Raw genomic sequence first — 14,601 nt, 5'->3', positions numbered from 1 at the left:
TCGAAAATAAATTATAACTTAAGCAAAACGTATTAAATTAATTAAATTTATAAACAACATATTTTTATCAATAAATTACTATTGTTTAAAATTGTATAATCGAAAGGATTTTAATTTTTTTTTTCCGTTTAAATATTAATAAAATAAGTTTAGGAGTATAAAGTGTTTAATTATAATTATAAAATATGTCGTAAAATCAATAATTTTTAATTTTAATTTATTGATTGAAACTCCAAATAAAATACTTTGTAGCCACGCATGAATAATAATTCTAATAATTATTTTTACAATTATTGTATAAATTTAATACCATATTCGTTTTTAAAACATTTAATTAGTAAATACCATAAGCTGTAGCGTACAGATATACTTTTTTGTGTGCAATTAAGTTATTATAAACAATATAAACGCAACATTTTTAAAAATATATTTATAATAATATGTTACAAAGAACCAAAAATGATTTTTTTATTTCTACTATAATAATACTAGACTTAGTGGATTACTATAGGTATAGATTTACATGTTATTATAATATTATTTTTACAAAACATACTATAACTTTATTTGAATTATGTCTACATAATTATACTCTATAATCAATTAAATTATTAGAAATAAATGAAATTAAAATGTACTGAATACTCAATTTTATTATATAAATTACTTAGTTTGTTGTACATAATGAGCATACAAAAATAATACTGTAAAGTGCAAACAGTGAAACAAAAATATTGCAGATACAAATTGTATCATATTACAGTTATTAACCTATATAAAACTCTGCGATATTATTATCAAATGCACTATGCTACACGTTGTATAACAATATAAATTTAATAAATCTTTTAAATTTAAAAAGCTGTCAGATGAAAATGTTTTTTTGTTTTTTGGAATGACTGGGTTCCGTATAAATGTTAAGTACTATTGCATTTTCGAGCAGAGTAACCGTATTGTAAATAACACAACTTTTTATTTAGGATACACAGTTTTTTACTTTAATCCGGAAATGTTCATATATATTATTTATAGAAAAAATTGTAAATATGTCCAGGATTATATTAAATAGATTCCAAATTATACTATACTAAAGCTGGATTTGTTGTTTTTTTTCATAAAATTTACGTAATACAATTAATATTAATCATTATAAATTAAACTATAATAACTTAGTAAAGAAATTGTTTTATTTCTTAAAATAATGTCATGATAAGTAACGTAAGAGTTAATTAACTTATAATTTTTATTAATAATCAATTAAAAGGTATGAGTTTGTTAAAAATAAAAAAAGTTCAAAAACTAATGAAAGTAATAATTAAATATTAATTATTAGTTCCATATGGTTGTTATGAATATTTCTAAACTACTATAATAATATTATAACGAATCTTTGTTAACTTTGACTGAATCAAAAAAACTCGTAAGGTAATAATTGAAATTATAGTAAATAACAATATTTGTTGTTTTATACATTGTATATTCTATTTGTTTTCTATACACAATTTCTAAGACTAACCAAAAAACATTTAAATAAAGTATATTTCAATAAATTCAAAAAGAAAATAAAATGTTCGGTTACAGTGAAATATTAGTTTTCAGTTCTGTACGTTGCGTTTTACATCTGCAACATCTAAATGACACCAAAAAATATTGTTTTTCATGAACGAGGCAACTTCCAGATTCTATTGACGAAAATTGTCCTTTGTTTCATGGATAACTTTTCAAAAAGATAAATAATATATTTTATTGGTGAACCTGATATTCGGTTTCAAACCATTCAAAGCAATAGATTTTTTTTTTTGAAATACACAGTGTGTTAGTGTAACTTTAAATTTGGTCACTTACATTGTAAGTTTTACAATATTTATTAGACGTCAAATATCACACAGAAAGCTGTTATATAAAGTATCTATTTTTAAGTACCATTGTTCATATTTTATAAATTGTTATTACAATAAAACGTACTAAAATATATTTACTCAGAAAATAATCAATATAAACATTATTAACAAGTGTTTTTTTTTTAATTAACGTAATTAAACAATATGAATATATTGTAAAAATTTTTTTGATTTAAAAAATTTAAAAATAAATTAAGGCTTATCCATTATTGTTTAGTTACTATGTAAATACTTTGTTAATAGTATTTTTTTAAATTTTTAAAAACAAATTAACTTTCTAGTATTAAAAAATAAATGTAAAAGTATTTTTCATTAATGTTGTAAACAATATAATTGTTACTGTGACTTAACAACTTTAAAAGAAACAGTCACTAATATTGTTATACCAATCGATTTAATAACGATAAAAGTATTAGACTCTAATCATTCTGCTATATACATTAGGTTGATACTACTGTTTTTAGTGCTGAAATCGAAATATACAAAATTCAACCACAAAGAATTTTGCTTATTTTGTTGTTGTTCAAACATTATATTTTTGAACACTCACGTATAATGTACATATTTATTTACAATGTTGCAGGTATGGAGAAAATATTATTTATTTTTTGTTATTTTCGGGTGGATGAAACAATTAAAAATTATTCAGAAGATACACCCATTAAAAATAAAAGTATCTACTGTAATATATTTTTGATTAATTTAAAATATATGCAATATTGACAAATATAGATTTTGTAACAATTATATATAAACATATATAACTTTTTTAATTTTTTTTTTTTTTTCATACTTACTTTTATGGCACATTATTAAAGGCGATATTAACATTAATAAATATATTACTAGCAGCATGCATATTTCTTATAAAATTAATTCTAAAATAAAATTGTTATTTATCCTGCAGTTTTCTACACAATAATATGTTGAAATTTAAAAACGATAATTTATTTTTTTAATATCATAGGCACCAATGAGCAGTATTAAAGTATAATATTATAATATTATAATAATTTATTTATACGTCTTGTTTATTTATCATTGGATTTGATCTTAGGTGGAAGTAAGTTTAGATGGACACCTCAGCTGATATTCCAATAATTTCTAAAGACGTTATAAACCCAAATCAGAGCATTCAAATGAAAATACGTAATATAATAATATTTGATATGAAGCTTATGATATTAAATATTAAATTATTTCATTTTAATATCACCAACAGCTAGTGTGGGATAAACAAGATATCGGCCGACCGAGTTTTAGGATTTCTAACGTTAGTACAGCTGCAGCTACTGCACGGTTTAATCATTCGATTCAGTACTATATATATTTAAACTAATTTATCACTGTTATAAAAAAAATTAAATTACGACCGAACACTCATAACTGGCATATATTTTGTATCCAGGCCTGCAGCCAATAGCTCTTCAGTGTTCAGTTTAGTTGAATCGATTTTTGTTATACGAGTAGATTGTTCATTGACTTATTCGACAATATTAATGTATTTAAGTTGAAATTTGAATAAGCCATCGTTAATGGTGAATTGAAAATTAAAGTGATCCTTAAGCAATAATAGTTTATTAGCTTTTTATAATTTGTAAGAAATCCTAAGTTCACAATATTACTGAAATTAAAATAAATAACTATATGTAGAATGTATGATATCATAATCACTATTCATGTAGATTAAGTATTAAAAATTTGTTTTAAATTTTACCGAAGACATTTATCTAATACTTAATGGTCTAGCTTGATAATTACTCATATGGATTTCAATTTAGTAATAGGTACCTATTAACATAATGAAAACGTTAAAAAAAAAATCATGTATAAAATAATAAATTCACGGTAAAACGAGGTGGTTCTGAGAGAAAAAAAATGTTTGTTTCCTTAAATGGCGTAAAAAATCCAAAAGATGGTCCGGTCGAGTATTCAAAAAAATCAAAAACTTGAATAAATGCATTAAGTTAGTGGGCTAGTGTTTGAGGGGGGGGAAGGAGGATTTATTTTGTAATATATTTTATTATTGTTATCATATTATTAATATCGTTATACTTTTCTGTCGTCCATACAACGGCAGTATGGTAATGGGGCTGTGGCGGTGGTGGACCCACACGCTCCGTACGCCGACAACAACTGTTCGGTTGGGTGGTGCAGGGGACCGGCGCAACGGCGACGACGGGTGTCATGCCGCCGCCGCCGCCTGCCCACCCGCGCGTTTCGAAAAACAGTGTGCTGCCGAATGGTTCATGTACGGTCGTACGTCCGCTGGTCTCGGTTTGATCCTCTGTCGTGATTGCCGCATGGTCACTCGAATCACCGACACCGCCGTCATCACCACTGTAGAGGTAACGTATACACAGTACCTATGTAGTATTTTAATATATTTCTGAGTAGTACAATTATAATATTGTGATAATAGATAAAACATAATCACATCGTAATAAATTCACCCAATCTTCAAAAAGGGAAAGTCAATTTTTTTTTTTTGTGAGGTAATTATAATAAAATTAACTGATAGTTAGAAACAACAGCGAGTTACACGTATTTGAATTTATTTCTATTTTTATCTTTCCACTTAAAAATACGATTTTCTTAATACATTTGTGATTGAATAATAATAGCTAGGTATATTGTATACAATATATTACATTATCAATATACATACATATATATCATATATTAATAAATTAACTATTTTAGTGTAGTTATATAACGTTTAGGTATAAAGCTCTAATCTATTTCATACATTTATTTTTATTGTAAGAACTCTTGTTGATGTGAAAATGATAAATACGTGTGTGCATATTTTAACGTCAAAAATGGAATTGAAGGCATAACACTGATCCGTGGCGTACTCAAGATTACATGTTAGGGAGAGAAGCTTTAAATCTAGAAATACGCTGGATCTTAATTGAACAAAAAAAAAAAAGAAGGCGTTTCTAAAAGAAAAAAATGCCTCGTCTAACAAATCGGGGACAGATTATTTTCCCTTTGTTAGCTTCTTACCCTGGTCTTCTTGCAAGGCTTACGATTTTATCACGATCACGAATTGAATATTGTTTTTACTAAAATCTTCGTTTGTCGTAGTATAGTTTCTCAGATATCCCGCGGAGCAGTAGTATAATGTATGGTAATTTATTTAGCGGTATGTTATAGCATATTTGTATGTATTATAGGTTATAATAGTAGGTACGTGGAGTCTTGCAATATCCCTACTCGTTTATCCTCCAATCCGAGAACTAAATATCTAAACTAAACCCTCACTAGTTACCACCGATCTATTATCTATTTAAATCTTTCAAAATTGCTCCGACCGCATAAATCGTTATACTTTTTTCCCGTAAAAGATTTTTCTTTAGAATGATCTTACATTCTAAACGCTTATTTAATTAGCTATTAGATTTACTATACGTGTTGATAATGATCTTGTGAAAATAATAAAAATGTATGTCAATCTTAATGAAATACTACTCAAATATCAAAATTTTAAATACTAAACATTCTACTCAACCTTTAGCATTCTAATTGTTGGTGTACAATATAAAAAAAATGTTTTACTGATATACAGAAAAAGTTGTGTTCGTTATGATAACAAAATCGTAGTCCAATAATTATTAACCGTCTATAGTCTATCGTCTAAATTATCAATTTTTATGATATTGTTATGTTTCTTTTACTATCCATATGGATATACATGCTTGATGATTCAACGTTGAATTTTCCCATCTAGTAAACATTAATAATTTGTTAAAAACATTTGACCACGGCTTTATCTTTATTTAACTCCACATTGAGTGTATTTCTCAAAAAGTTGTGTATAATAATAATTAATAGGGCTATATTACTATATATTATGCTTATTATTATTTATATCGTGTAATAATTAATAAGTGTGAGCTTAAATTACTATAGTTTGATTAAGATTTAATTGTACCTATAATGATTAATAAACGCGGACTAAAATTAATATTGTTTGATAAGATTTAATTATTTCATTGTTGCAGAAACAATGAATTTATTTTAATAATTATGATTCCTCACAGTAAATACTGAACACACTGCAATGCCTGACTCATTAATTTTCCATACTTTTTTTTGTCATATTTATGTGTTTTCTTAACAATATGCTCGATAATGGCATACATTCGATGGCTGTAAAAAGTTATCTAGTTTTATTATTCTTATGTTCAGAATCTCGATTTATAGATACAGTATGCAGTTTTAAATCTATACTGCTTCTATATGTAACTGTTATAGTCGTTTTAAATTATCCCTTATACGAGTAATACGATTTTATCCATCGATTCGTAGTAGGATTGTGTAAACATATTTATAGATTACAGTTTTATGATTTGATCAATATTTACGTATCTCTATGTAGATTCTACATTTACCCGCGAACTATGTCAATAGTTTTTGATCATACACCTGTGGCTTCTTTGTAAGCATTATACACGATGCGTTTCATTAAAATGTAAAAAAAAAGAAAAAAATTCGCGCATTTTAAATATTTAAAACATTGTATAATGTTATTAATATATACGTAAATAACCAAAATGTAATATTGCTAATATTGGCATAAGAAATATTTGTACACATCAAAAAATGAATGTATAACATAAATCACCATGGTAAATATCATAATTTAAAAATGTCCATTACATTCTTAAATTTTTAATTAATCAATATTTGTATCAAGTCAGGCATTGTTTTTTGTTGTTCAAATTAAGATTTATATGAATTATAAAATTTATTTTTTAATTTTCATATAAACTTTTAAACAATAAATATACGTTTGTTGTTTTGTAATGGTTATTATTTGTTGTTAAATCTCTTAATCGAAAAAATAGTTGTACCAAATAAAAATTAGTTGTACAATAATTATAAATAGTGGAAATGAAATTTATCCAAGAAAAAAATACTATAAGATCATATGCTTAAATAAATAATTGCATCGCTTAACGTAAAATATTATAACTAAACTTTTATGTGCCATGTGATAACGCTGAAAGTGGACCGTGTTCTATATGATTAGAAGAATAGTTTAAATTAAAAAATATATTATATTATATACTTGAATTACCTATCTTAATACATATTTGTTTAATCAATTAAAAATATGATATGTAACTAAGAGTTCCATGCCACATAATATACGATATTTAGAAAATATGTTGTTCAGTCAGAAATTATTAATTTTAGAAGCATTAATTAAGTTAATTTATTTTCAAAACAGTTGAAACACAGCCGACATTGAAACACTATAATAAAATCGAAACCTAACCGATTATTGAGATTATGGTTTAACTACGTTATTTGTTTAAATTAAATTTAACAAAACTAATGAGTGGGAAAGAAAATAAATGATACAATAGGGTTATTGTTAAGTGTGCAGAATATGAACTATTATACGAACAGCTTGTACGTATATAGTGGTTTTCGTTAAATCTTAAATAGCTAGTCTACGCTATTTATTTTAATATGCTATTCATAAGTCTTCTTTTGAATGCGTTTTGTTACAAATACCAAACCAGTGTAGTTTTATTATTGAAATTTCTTGGAATATATCACAGTATCACACGATTATGTTAAATAAATATTTTAATAACTCTCGGCGTTGTTCGCGGAGGACACAATTGGAATTCTCAATAATATGTGACATAAATTTGAATACTTATTCATGTATTTACAATGATTTAAATCAAAGAATACGTCTCAGTTATATCGACATTTGCAGACATTCAAAATGGGTAGAAGTAAATATAATAGTTTGAATTGCAATATACGTTCTTATCATTTAAACAGTATTTAAATATTTATGAATAAAATCGTTAAAAAGACCCAAATCCATACTTCAGTTATACATAATGTATAAGATTCCTATAAATATCTATGTATATAAACGATAATAATAATAATAATAACATGGACTAGCAGTTTATATAATTTTAGACATTAAAAATATTAAAAATACGAAATTATTGTACATCAATCAACAATACAGTTCAACTAGTTTAATACATGCCGATATTATAATAAAAACAACGTATTAAAATTTAATAAATTATAAAATCATACTATATTATACATTATCATAAAGTTGAATTTTTAACATTGATCACTTTTCAATTAGTTCTATTAAAAATAACCTACAAGTGTATATTATAATATAAAATCTAGTCCCGTTTAGTTTAGAAACAGTCAAAAAATATTAGGAAATTATAATTACCTACCTATACATAATAAAAATAATATATATTTATTACGTACATTTTTTTTTCGTTAAGATCATAATAAAACTCCAATAATAATTAAAAAATAATCTAAATAATCGCTGTGAGCGTCCTTTGTAAATATATATGAATGATATATTACAATACAACTGCCTATTACAATTTACTTTAATGCAGTCGTTCGGGCTTATACAACGATATTGTAAGTACCTACTGAATAATATCAATTATTCATATAATATATTAGTAACTAAATGACGAGTTCAGTTGTATTTATTTACATTCTGTCGTAACTTGTAAGCGTTATTTGAGGTGTGCATAATATTATATACCTCACGTATTGCAGGCGGAAATGTTAAACTTGTTAGCTTTCGCGGTCGAACACAATATAATGTATGCTATATAAAAGTGGCAGGAATTTTAAATGTCGATTTGATTGCTTTCAATTAATTTAAAAGCTTGATACCAGTTGTTTTAGACGGCAGTCAACCGTTTATTTCTCCGCACGAGTTTAATTAGTTTATTGTACGACGTACGTGTTATATGATATTATAAAAAAGTTTAATGAGCAATTTTTTTTTCTTCAACTCGCAATATATGTTTTCTTCATAAAATGTTTATATTATTTTTACGTGTAATGTAGTTCCTAGGTACGAATAAATTAATAAAAAATTGAATTACTTTTATACCTATTGCTATCTTATCTAATTTTATTTTTAAAGTGTTAGCATTGTAATAGTACACAACTTGATAAATATTTATAAATTAACTTTAATTTTAATGTTTTTTATAAAAACAATATGTGACTAAACAAGGCATAAAAATATGTTTTTGATTAATTTTTATAAATTATTTAAATGTTTATGACATTAAATTTCTTCTAACATGCTTATCATATTATTATTAAATTATATGTAGTTTTTGAAATTATAATCATAACTTTTTAATTATTTATGGCTTAGTAACATTAAAGATAATATTATTTGAGTAAATAAAATGGTAATTTTAAACACTCAGAGCTCAAAATTAATTATTTACTTCTGAAAAATTGTCTTGACTAATTTATAATCTGTTAAATAAAGAGTTTTCAGGAAGCTTTATTTTTTCTAGCAAGTTAGAGACTTAAATTTTCATAAGTCTATTACTCATATTTTATTTAAAACTATTTAAAAATTAAATAGAGAAGTTTGTTTTAATTGATATAAGCCAATTAGTTAAATAATAAATAATAATTAATGTTTTAAATACAAAGTTATTGTTTATAAAGTTATCACAGACAATTTTATTTAAAATTTTATACTCGTAATATTGACACATTATAAATGAAGAATGAATTAAAACCAATAGCAAATTTATGTTTTTATTTTCTTTAAAACTAAATATTCTTAATTTATAGTAATTATTTAATTTATTGTAATAGCCAATATTATATTTAAATGACGCTATACCTGAAAGTGTTATATTATTCTTACAGACATAATGTTAAACATTTCCGTGCCGTAGAACCAATTTTGAGTTGTTAGTGTCATTATTAGATTAAAAATATATCATTATGCTAAGAAATTAGAATATTAATAAAAGTTTTATTAGGGCTCTTATTTCAAAGTGAAATATAAATTATGATTATAGAAAATATTATAATTTACTTTTAAATGTAAATAAAATATAAAAGTTATGAATCAAAGTGATCTCAAAAAATGTTTTTCTCAGATACTATTGTCAGTAATTTTAAAAAGTGTAGCCCAAAACCATAGTGCATTTAAAATTATTGCAATATAACTTTTTAAAAACGTTTATAAAACCAATCCGGCAAATAATTTTCAGCTAAAAAGGAAACTTTTAAAGAAAATGCCGGTTTTGGTAAAATTCTATAGTAACTTTTCGATTTAAAATTGTAAGAATAGTTAATTAATTCATTAAAAAAGTATGACTAACTAATGTCTTAAATTGCGTACAATTGGCCCTCATTGGATATGTGACATTAATTTTATTGTTATTTTGCCACATGAGGTAAAGGTAGAAGTAAGACAAATTACTGTTTATATAGTATTCGTAATAATAATTGTAATAATTTTCCGTTCACTGAGTATTACAATTTAATTTGGAATAATTATCGTTAGCCCATTTCCACCAGCACGCGCACATGTTTTACGTCCGCCCACTACTACCCGTGTTTCATTGGCCTGGAACGATATATTCACCAGACACATAAATCATGCAAATTACACCGCCGAGCTATGACGCTACGCAGTTCAAATAGCGATTTACCAAAACGACACACATATAATATTATTTACGAAATTATATTATAATAATAAATGCCTAATATACATTTTGTTATATAATATCACAATAGTAACGGGAAAGAGAATATTATTTTCGTTTATTAAAAATAATTTTGGTATATATTATATAAAAAAAAAAATTTTAAAGTTTATTTTAATAGAAGTGTTTGATAGATAACTACAAAATAGACATTGGGACATTAAATAATGTTTTTGAGAAATTTAATTTAATTTTATATTTGTATTTATTAGCGTAAAGTATGGATTTTAATAAATATTTTTGTTTTATTTTATGCTTACTTCTGTAATTTGGTATTCACGGTCAATCATTAAGAAATTGAAATTATCATTGTTAATAAATAATAACTCGATAAAAATAAACAAAAACTATATAAATGTATATACATATTATTATAGTAGCTGTGTTGCACGCACTTTATGTTTTTTTTAAATATTTGAGAAATGCGTTTTATAAAACGCGACCATATTCTGAAAATAGATATCTTATTAATAATATATTAATTAGTTTAAGTTAAGTCAGTTAAATATTTTTTTATTAAAGGATTATTAAAACAATATATATTAATAATAATTAAAAGTGCTTTTATAATTGATCATTTAAAGTTCCATTATTGTATGTAATTTTTTAGATTAAAAATTATAGATACCTGCAACTAGTATGAGTGTTATATGAATATAATCAATTATAATGCAATTTGTTTAAGAAAAACCAGGTTTAAGTATAAATGTATTTACTATATATATATGATGGTATCTCTGTTACAGAAAGAAAGAATCAGAGAGGGAGATAATGGAATTAAAATCATAGAGATTTGTATTATAGCTGTGGTTAAAATTTTAAGTTAGAATTGAATATTATGATAAACTACATAATGGCAAATGCACTTACATAATGCATCATGAATACACAATACGACAGTTGAGTATTGCATAAAATATAATGTAGTGTCAAGTAACTTAATGTACATTTCTAGCAACGTTACAATTTCAATTAGTGATATTGACTTATCACGATAAATGTTTCTGGCATTACTCAAAAGACAGTTATTATAGTAAGAGAAAATTATATTTATGGTACATTTGATAACATTAAACAATATATCATGTTTAAGTAGGTGTGATTCAGAAGTTAATTTTGAAATTGAATAAAATATAACGATATGATATAGAAACAATTACACGAATAATATATTAAATACATGAATCAAGTAAATTTATTTATTATTTAAGCGAATAATATTATATCAATTGCTGTGAATGTTATAATATTCGTACTTAATTTAATAAATAGTCAAATTATTTATTTTTTAATAATTATTTAGTTTGGTAATTTTATCCATGTTTATTTAGATTTCACGAGTTTTATATTTTAGAGAATACTGTAAGGAAAATACAATATATTTAGAAGTTTAAATTATAAAATAACTATTTATTTTTATTATTTTCATTTGAAAACTTTTTCAAAAGTCTTAAAAAAATCACATAAGAAGGTTCTTTTTAATTAATCTGAAATATTTCATTGAATTATTGTTCAAATTTACAAATGTTCGATAATAACGATACGTTTTTTTTTTAGATATTTAATATACTACGTTTATATTTTTATGTTTAATAATATTTATAACTCAATGTCTATGTAGTAAAAAATTATTTAAATTATTTTTATTTACAAATTCAAAAATATTAAATACTTATAAATAGCTTAAAATTACTTAAAATTGGACTTTTTGATATTTCAATAAGTAAAATTTAAGAGGAGCCTTTTTATTAATTTTAAAGCTTTTTGATGAAGTATTAAATATTTTATCAACATTTGTTGATAATAAATCAAAGTCAACAAATTTAAATGTCTATAGATTACTCTAAAATGCCATAATATTTTGAAAATTATTTTATTACTAAAAATTGCTAATAAAAAATATATTTGGCAGATATTTTAAGTATTCACTGCTATTTGGTTTTAATATTTATTGGCGTTTTGTAAATATTTTAATGCTTAGTATTTTTATTAGTTTTTTTTTTTTTTTTTTTTTTTAATATTTTAAAGAGTGTATGGAATTCAACCTTCAAAAATATTAAAAAGAACCAATTTTCTATCAAAAACAACTGTCAAAGTTAAAGATTAAAGCATTTTTTTCAACTATAGAACATATACAAAAAAAAAAAAAAAAAAAATCAAAAACTATTGTAAAACCAATATTACATTAGCAATAATCATTCATTGTTTTGCCCCGTTACAGTATTAAATTTTGATAAATATAAAATAGTATGCGTATACTTGGTATAAAATAATATAGAAAGTCAGGACGACTCGAGTGAAGGGATATTGCTACTTACAACTACAACTGTCAATGTAAATACATTGTTGAAGTAGGTATATTATATTATTAATTTATAATTAGTTAATAACAGTGCAAAAAATAATTGATAGAAAGGCTCACTGTCGAAACACTTGATGGCTTTAAATAACTTGAAGTTTCAAATACTGTTTTAGTTTGTTATCACTGTACGATAATATACATTTTTGAATTCACGAAACTGTATATACACATAAAACTATAACTGATTATCTAAAATTGTATATTGTAGATATTTGTGATCTTAAGATTAAAGCGGGTTTACCAATATTAATATGTTTAGTGCATTTTGTGATATATACCGCGCTGATTAGGTACCTTTTATTCGTATACTATATTGTTACGCCACATTATTGTATCTTGCAGTATATACGAGGTCCAAAGACAGATAAAAGCCATCAATAACATTGAACTGTGTTTAGTGTAGATATCTATGCCAGCCGTACGTTGTCGTTGGCATGGATTATTACAGATTCATATTTTCATGTTTATCTATCACGTTTATTTAGAATCGAGAACGCCGTTGGCAGGGTTATACGATCAAATCGTATTCAAACGGTTCAAACGTCAATTGCATGAGCAGCTGGAATACAAAACACAGGGGTACAGTTCTGACGCTGCATGTCAACCATCACTTTGTCTCGGATCGCATGTTCCCGCAATTATCAAATTCGTTTTCCAGATTTCGCGGTACTCGGGACGTTTCCAGCGAACCCAAGCATATACCCTTCCATTCGGGGCACGACCGTTGGGAAACTCGTGACAGCGTGTTGTTTTTTGCGAATTTCCGCCGTAAGATTCGCGAGTCAAATATTGAAACGTACCTACGTTTTTCGAGCGGTAATCGCGTGAGGATGTAAAGCCTTACGAGAGATATTGTTTACACGCACCCCGTGGGATGTTAACATGTCATTTATTTGTTGAACTCGTGTTCAACTAATTAATACGCTTACTGCTATGATTATTATTGGGCGAATATTGTTGTTCTTTTCGTTTTTTTTTTTTTTTTTACTCCATCGTTCCACAATTCGTTCTGTCTATTCGCGGAATTTTCACATTAACAAAGTCTGGGTGTAAGACTTTCCCCTCATCGCGCTGAAATGAGTTCAATTTTCACAGTTTCCATTAATATTGATCGTACGCAATGACACATTAAACGAGCGTTTATCAGCCGGTCACCGTGATACCATACATCTACCGACGTCGCGAAGCCATCATGTTGAAAAGTCACATAATTTGTTGAATACAACAAATAAAAGTGATAGTGTAAATTGGTAAAAATATACGTGACAATATTATATTGTGTTTTGTTTTATTTAATTGACTTAAACGTGTAAACGCTTTCGGGGATGGTCATTTTTACCCCATTCATAATCCATGGGGACTACTTTTTTAGTAAAATAAGTTGTTTTTAAATAACTAAAATGTTATTTTTTTTTTGCTGTACAATTAATGTATCAAATTACTATGAATTTACACATCCGTTATTGAGTTTTTTTATACTTCTATTTATTCATTAATGACATTAGATTGTCAATTCTAAACTGAAAAAAAATAATAACAAAATGTAACTAAATATTTAATATATATTATTTAAAGTTTATACTATTTTAATGTAAAAAAAAAAACTGGAATTCCACTATGTCGTATAGAAGCTTTCAAGTGCATCTCGTCATTGAGTAGATTACTTTCATGGATGAGTTCAATTTAAATACAATGATAAAATTCCACTATAAAAAAACCAATTCTGAGCATAAACGATACGTTAAGTTTATAATTTACATTATTATTTATATGGTAC

The 14,601-nt window shown here is 25.0% G+C and overlaps 1 protein-coding gene across 1 annotated transcript in view; it reads left to right on the top strand.

Annotated features, from left to right (window-relative positions):
* Positions 1-4,147: 4,147 nt before the first annotated feature.
* LOC112603869 (head-specific guanylate cyclase) overlaps positions 4,148-14,601 on the top strand; it is a 238,542-nt gene continuing 228,088 nt past the window's right edge. The window contains exon 1 of the mRNA XM_025352665.1: positions 4,148-4,249. The gene's annotated coding sequence lies outside the window, so the exon portion shown is untranslated. The remainder of the gene's footprint in view (positions 4,250-14,601) is intronic.

Source organism: Melanaphis sacchari, unplaced genomic scaffold, assembly GCF_002803265.2.
Source record: "Melanaphis sacchari strain LSU unplaced genomic scaffold, SCAv2.0 Contig112_pilon_pilon, whole genome shotgun sequence".
NCBI classification, from domain to species: Eukaryota; Metazoa; Arthropoda; class Insecta; order Hemiptera; family Aphididae; genus Melanaphis; species Melanaphis sacchari.
Note: the sequence above shows the minus strand (reverse complement) of the source record. Positions and strands in the feature narration are given on the sequence as shown.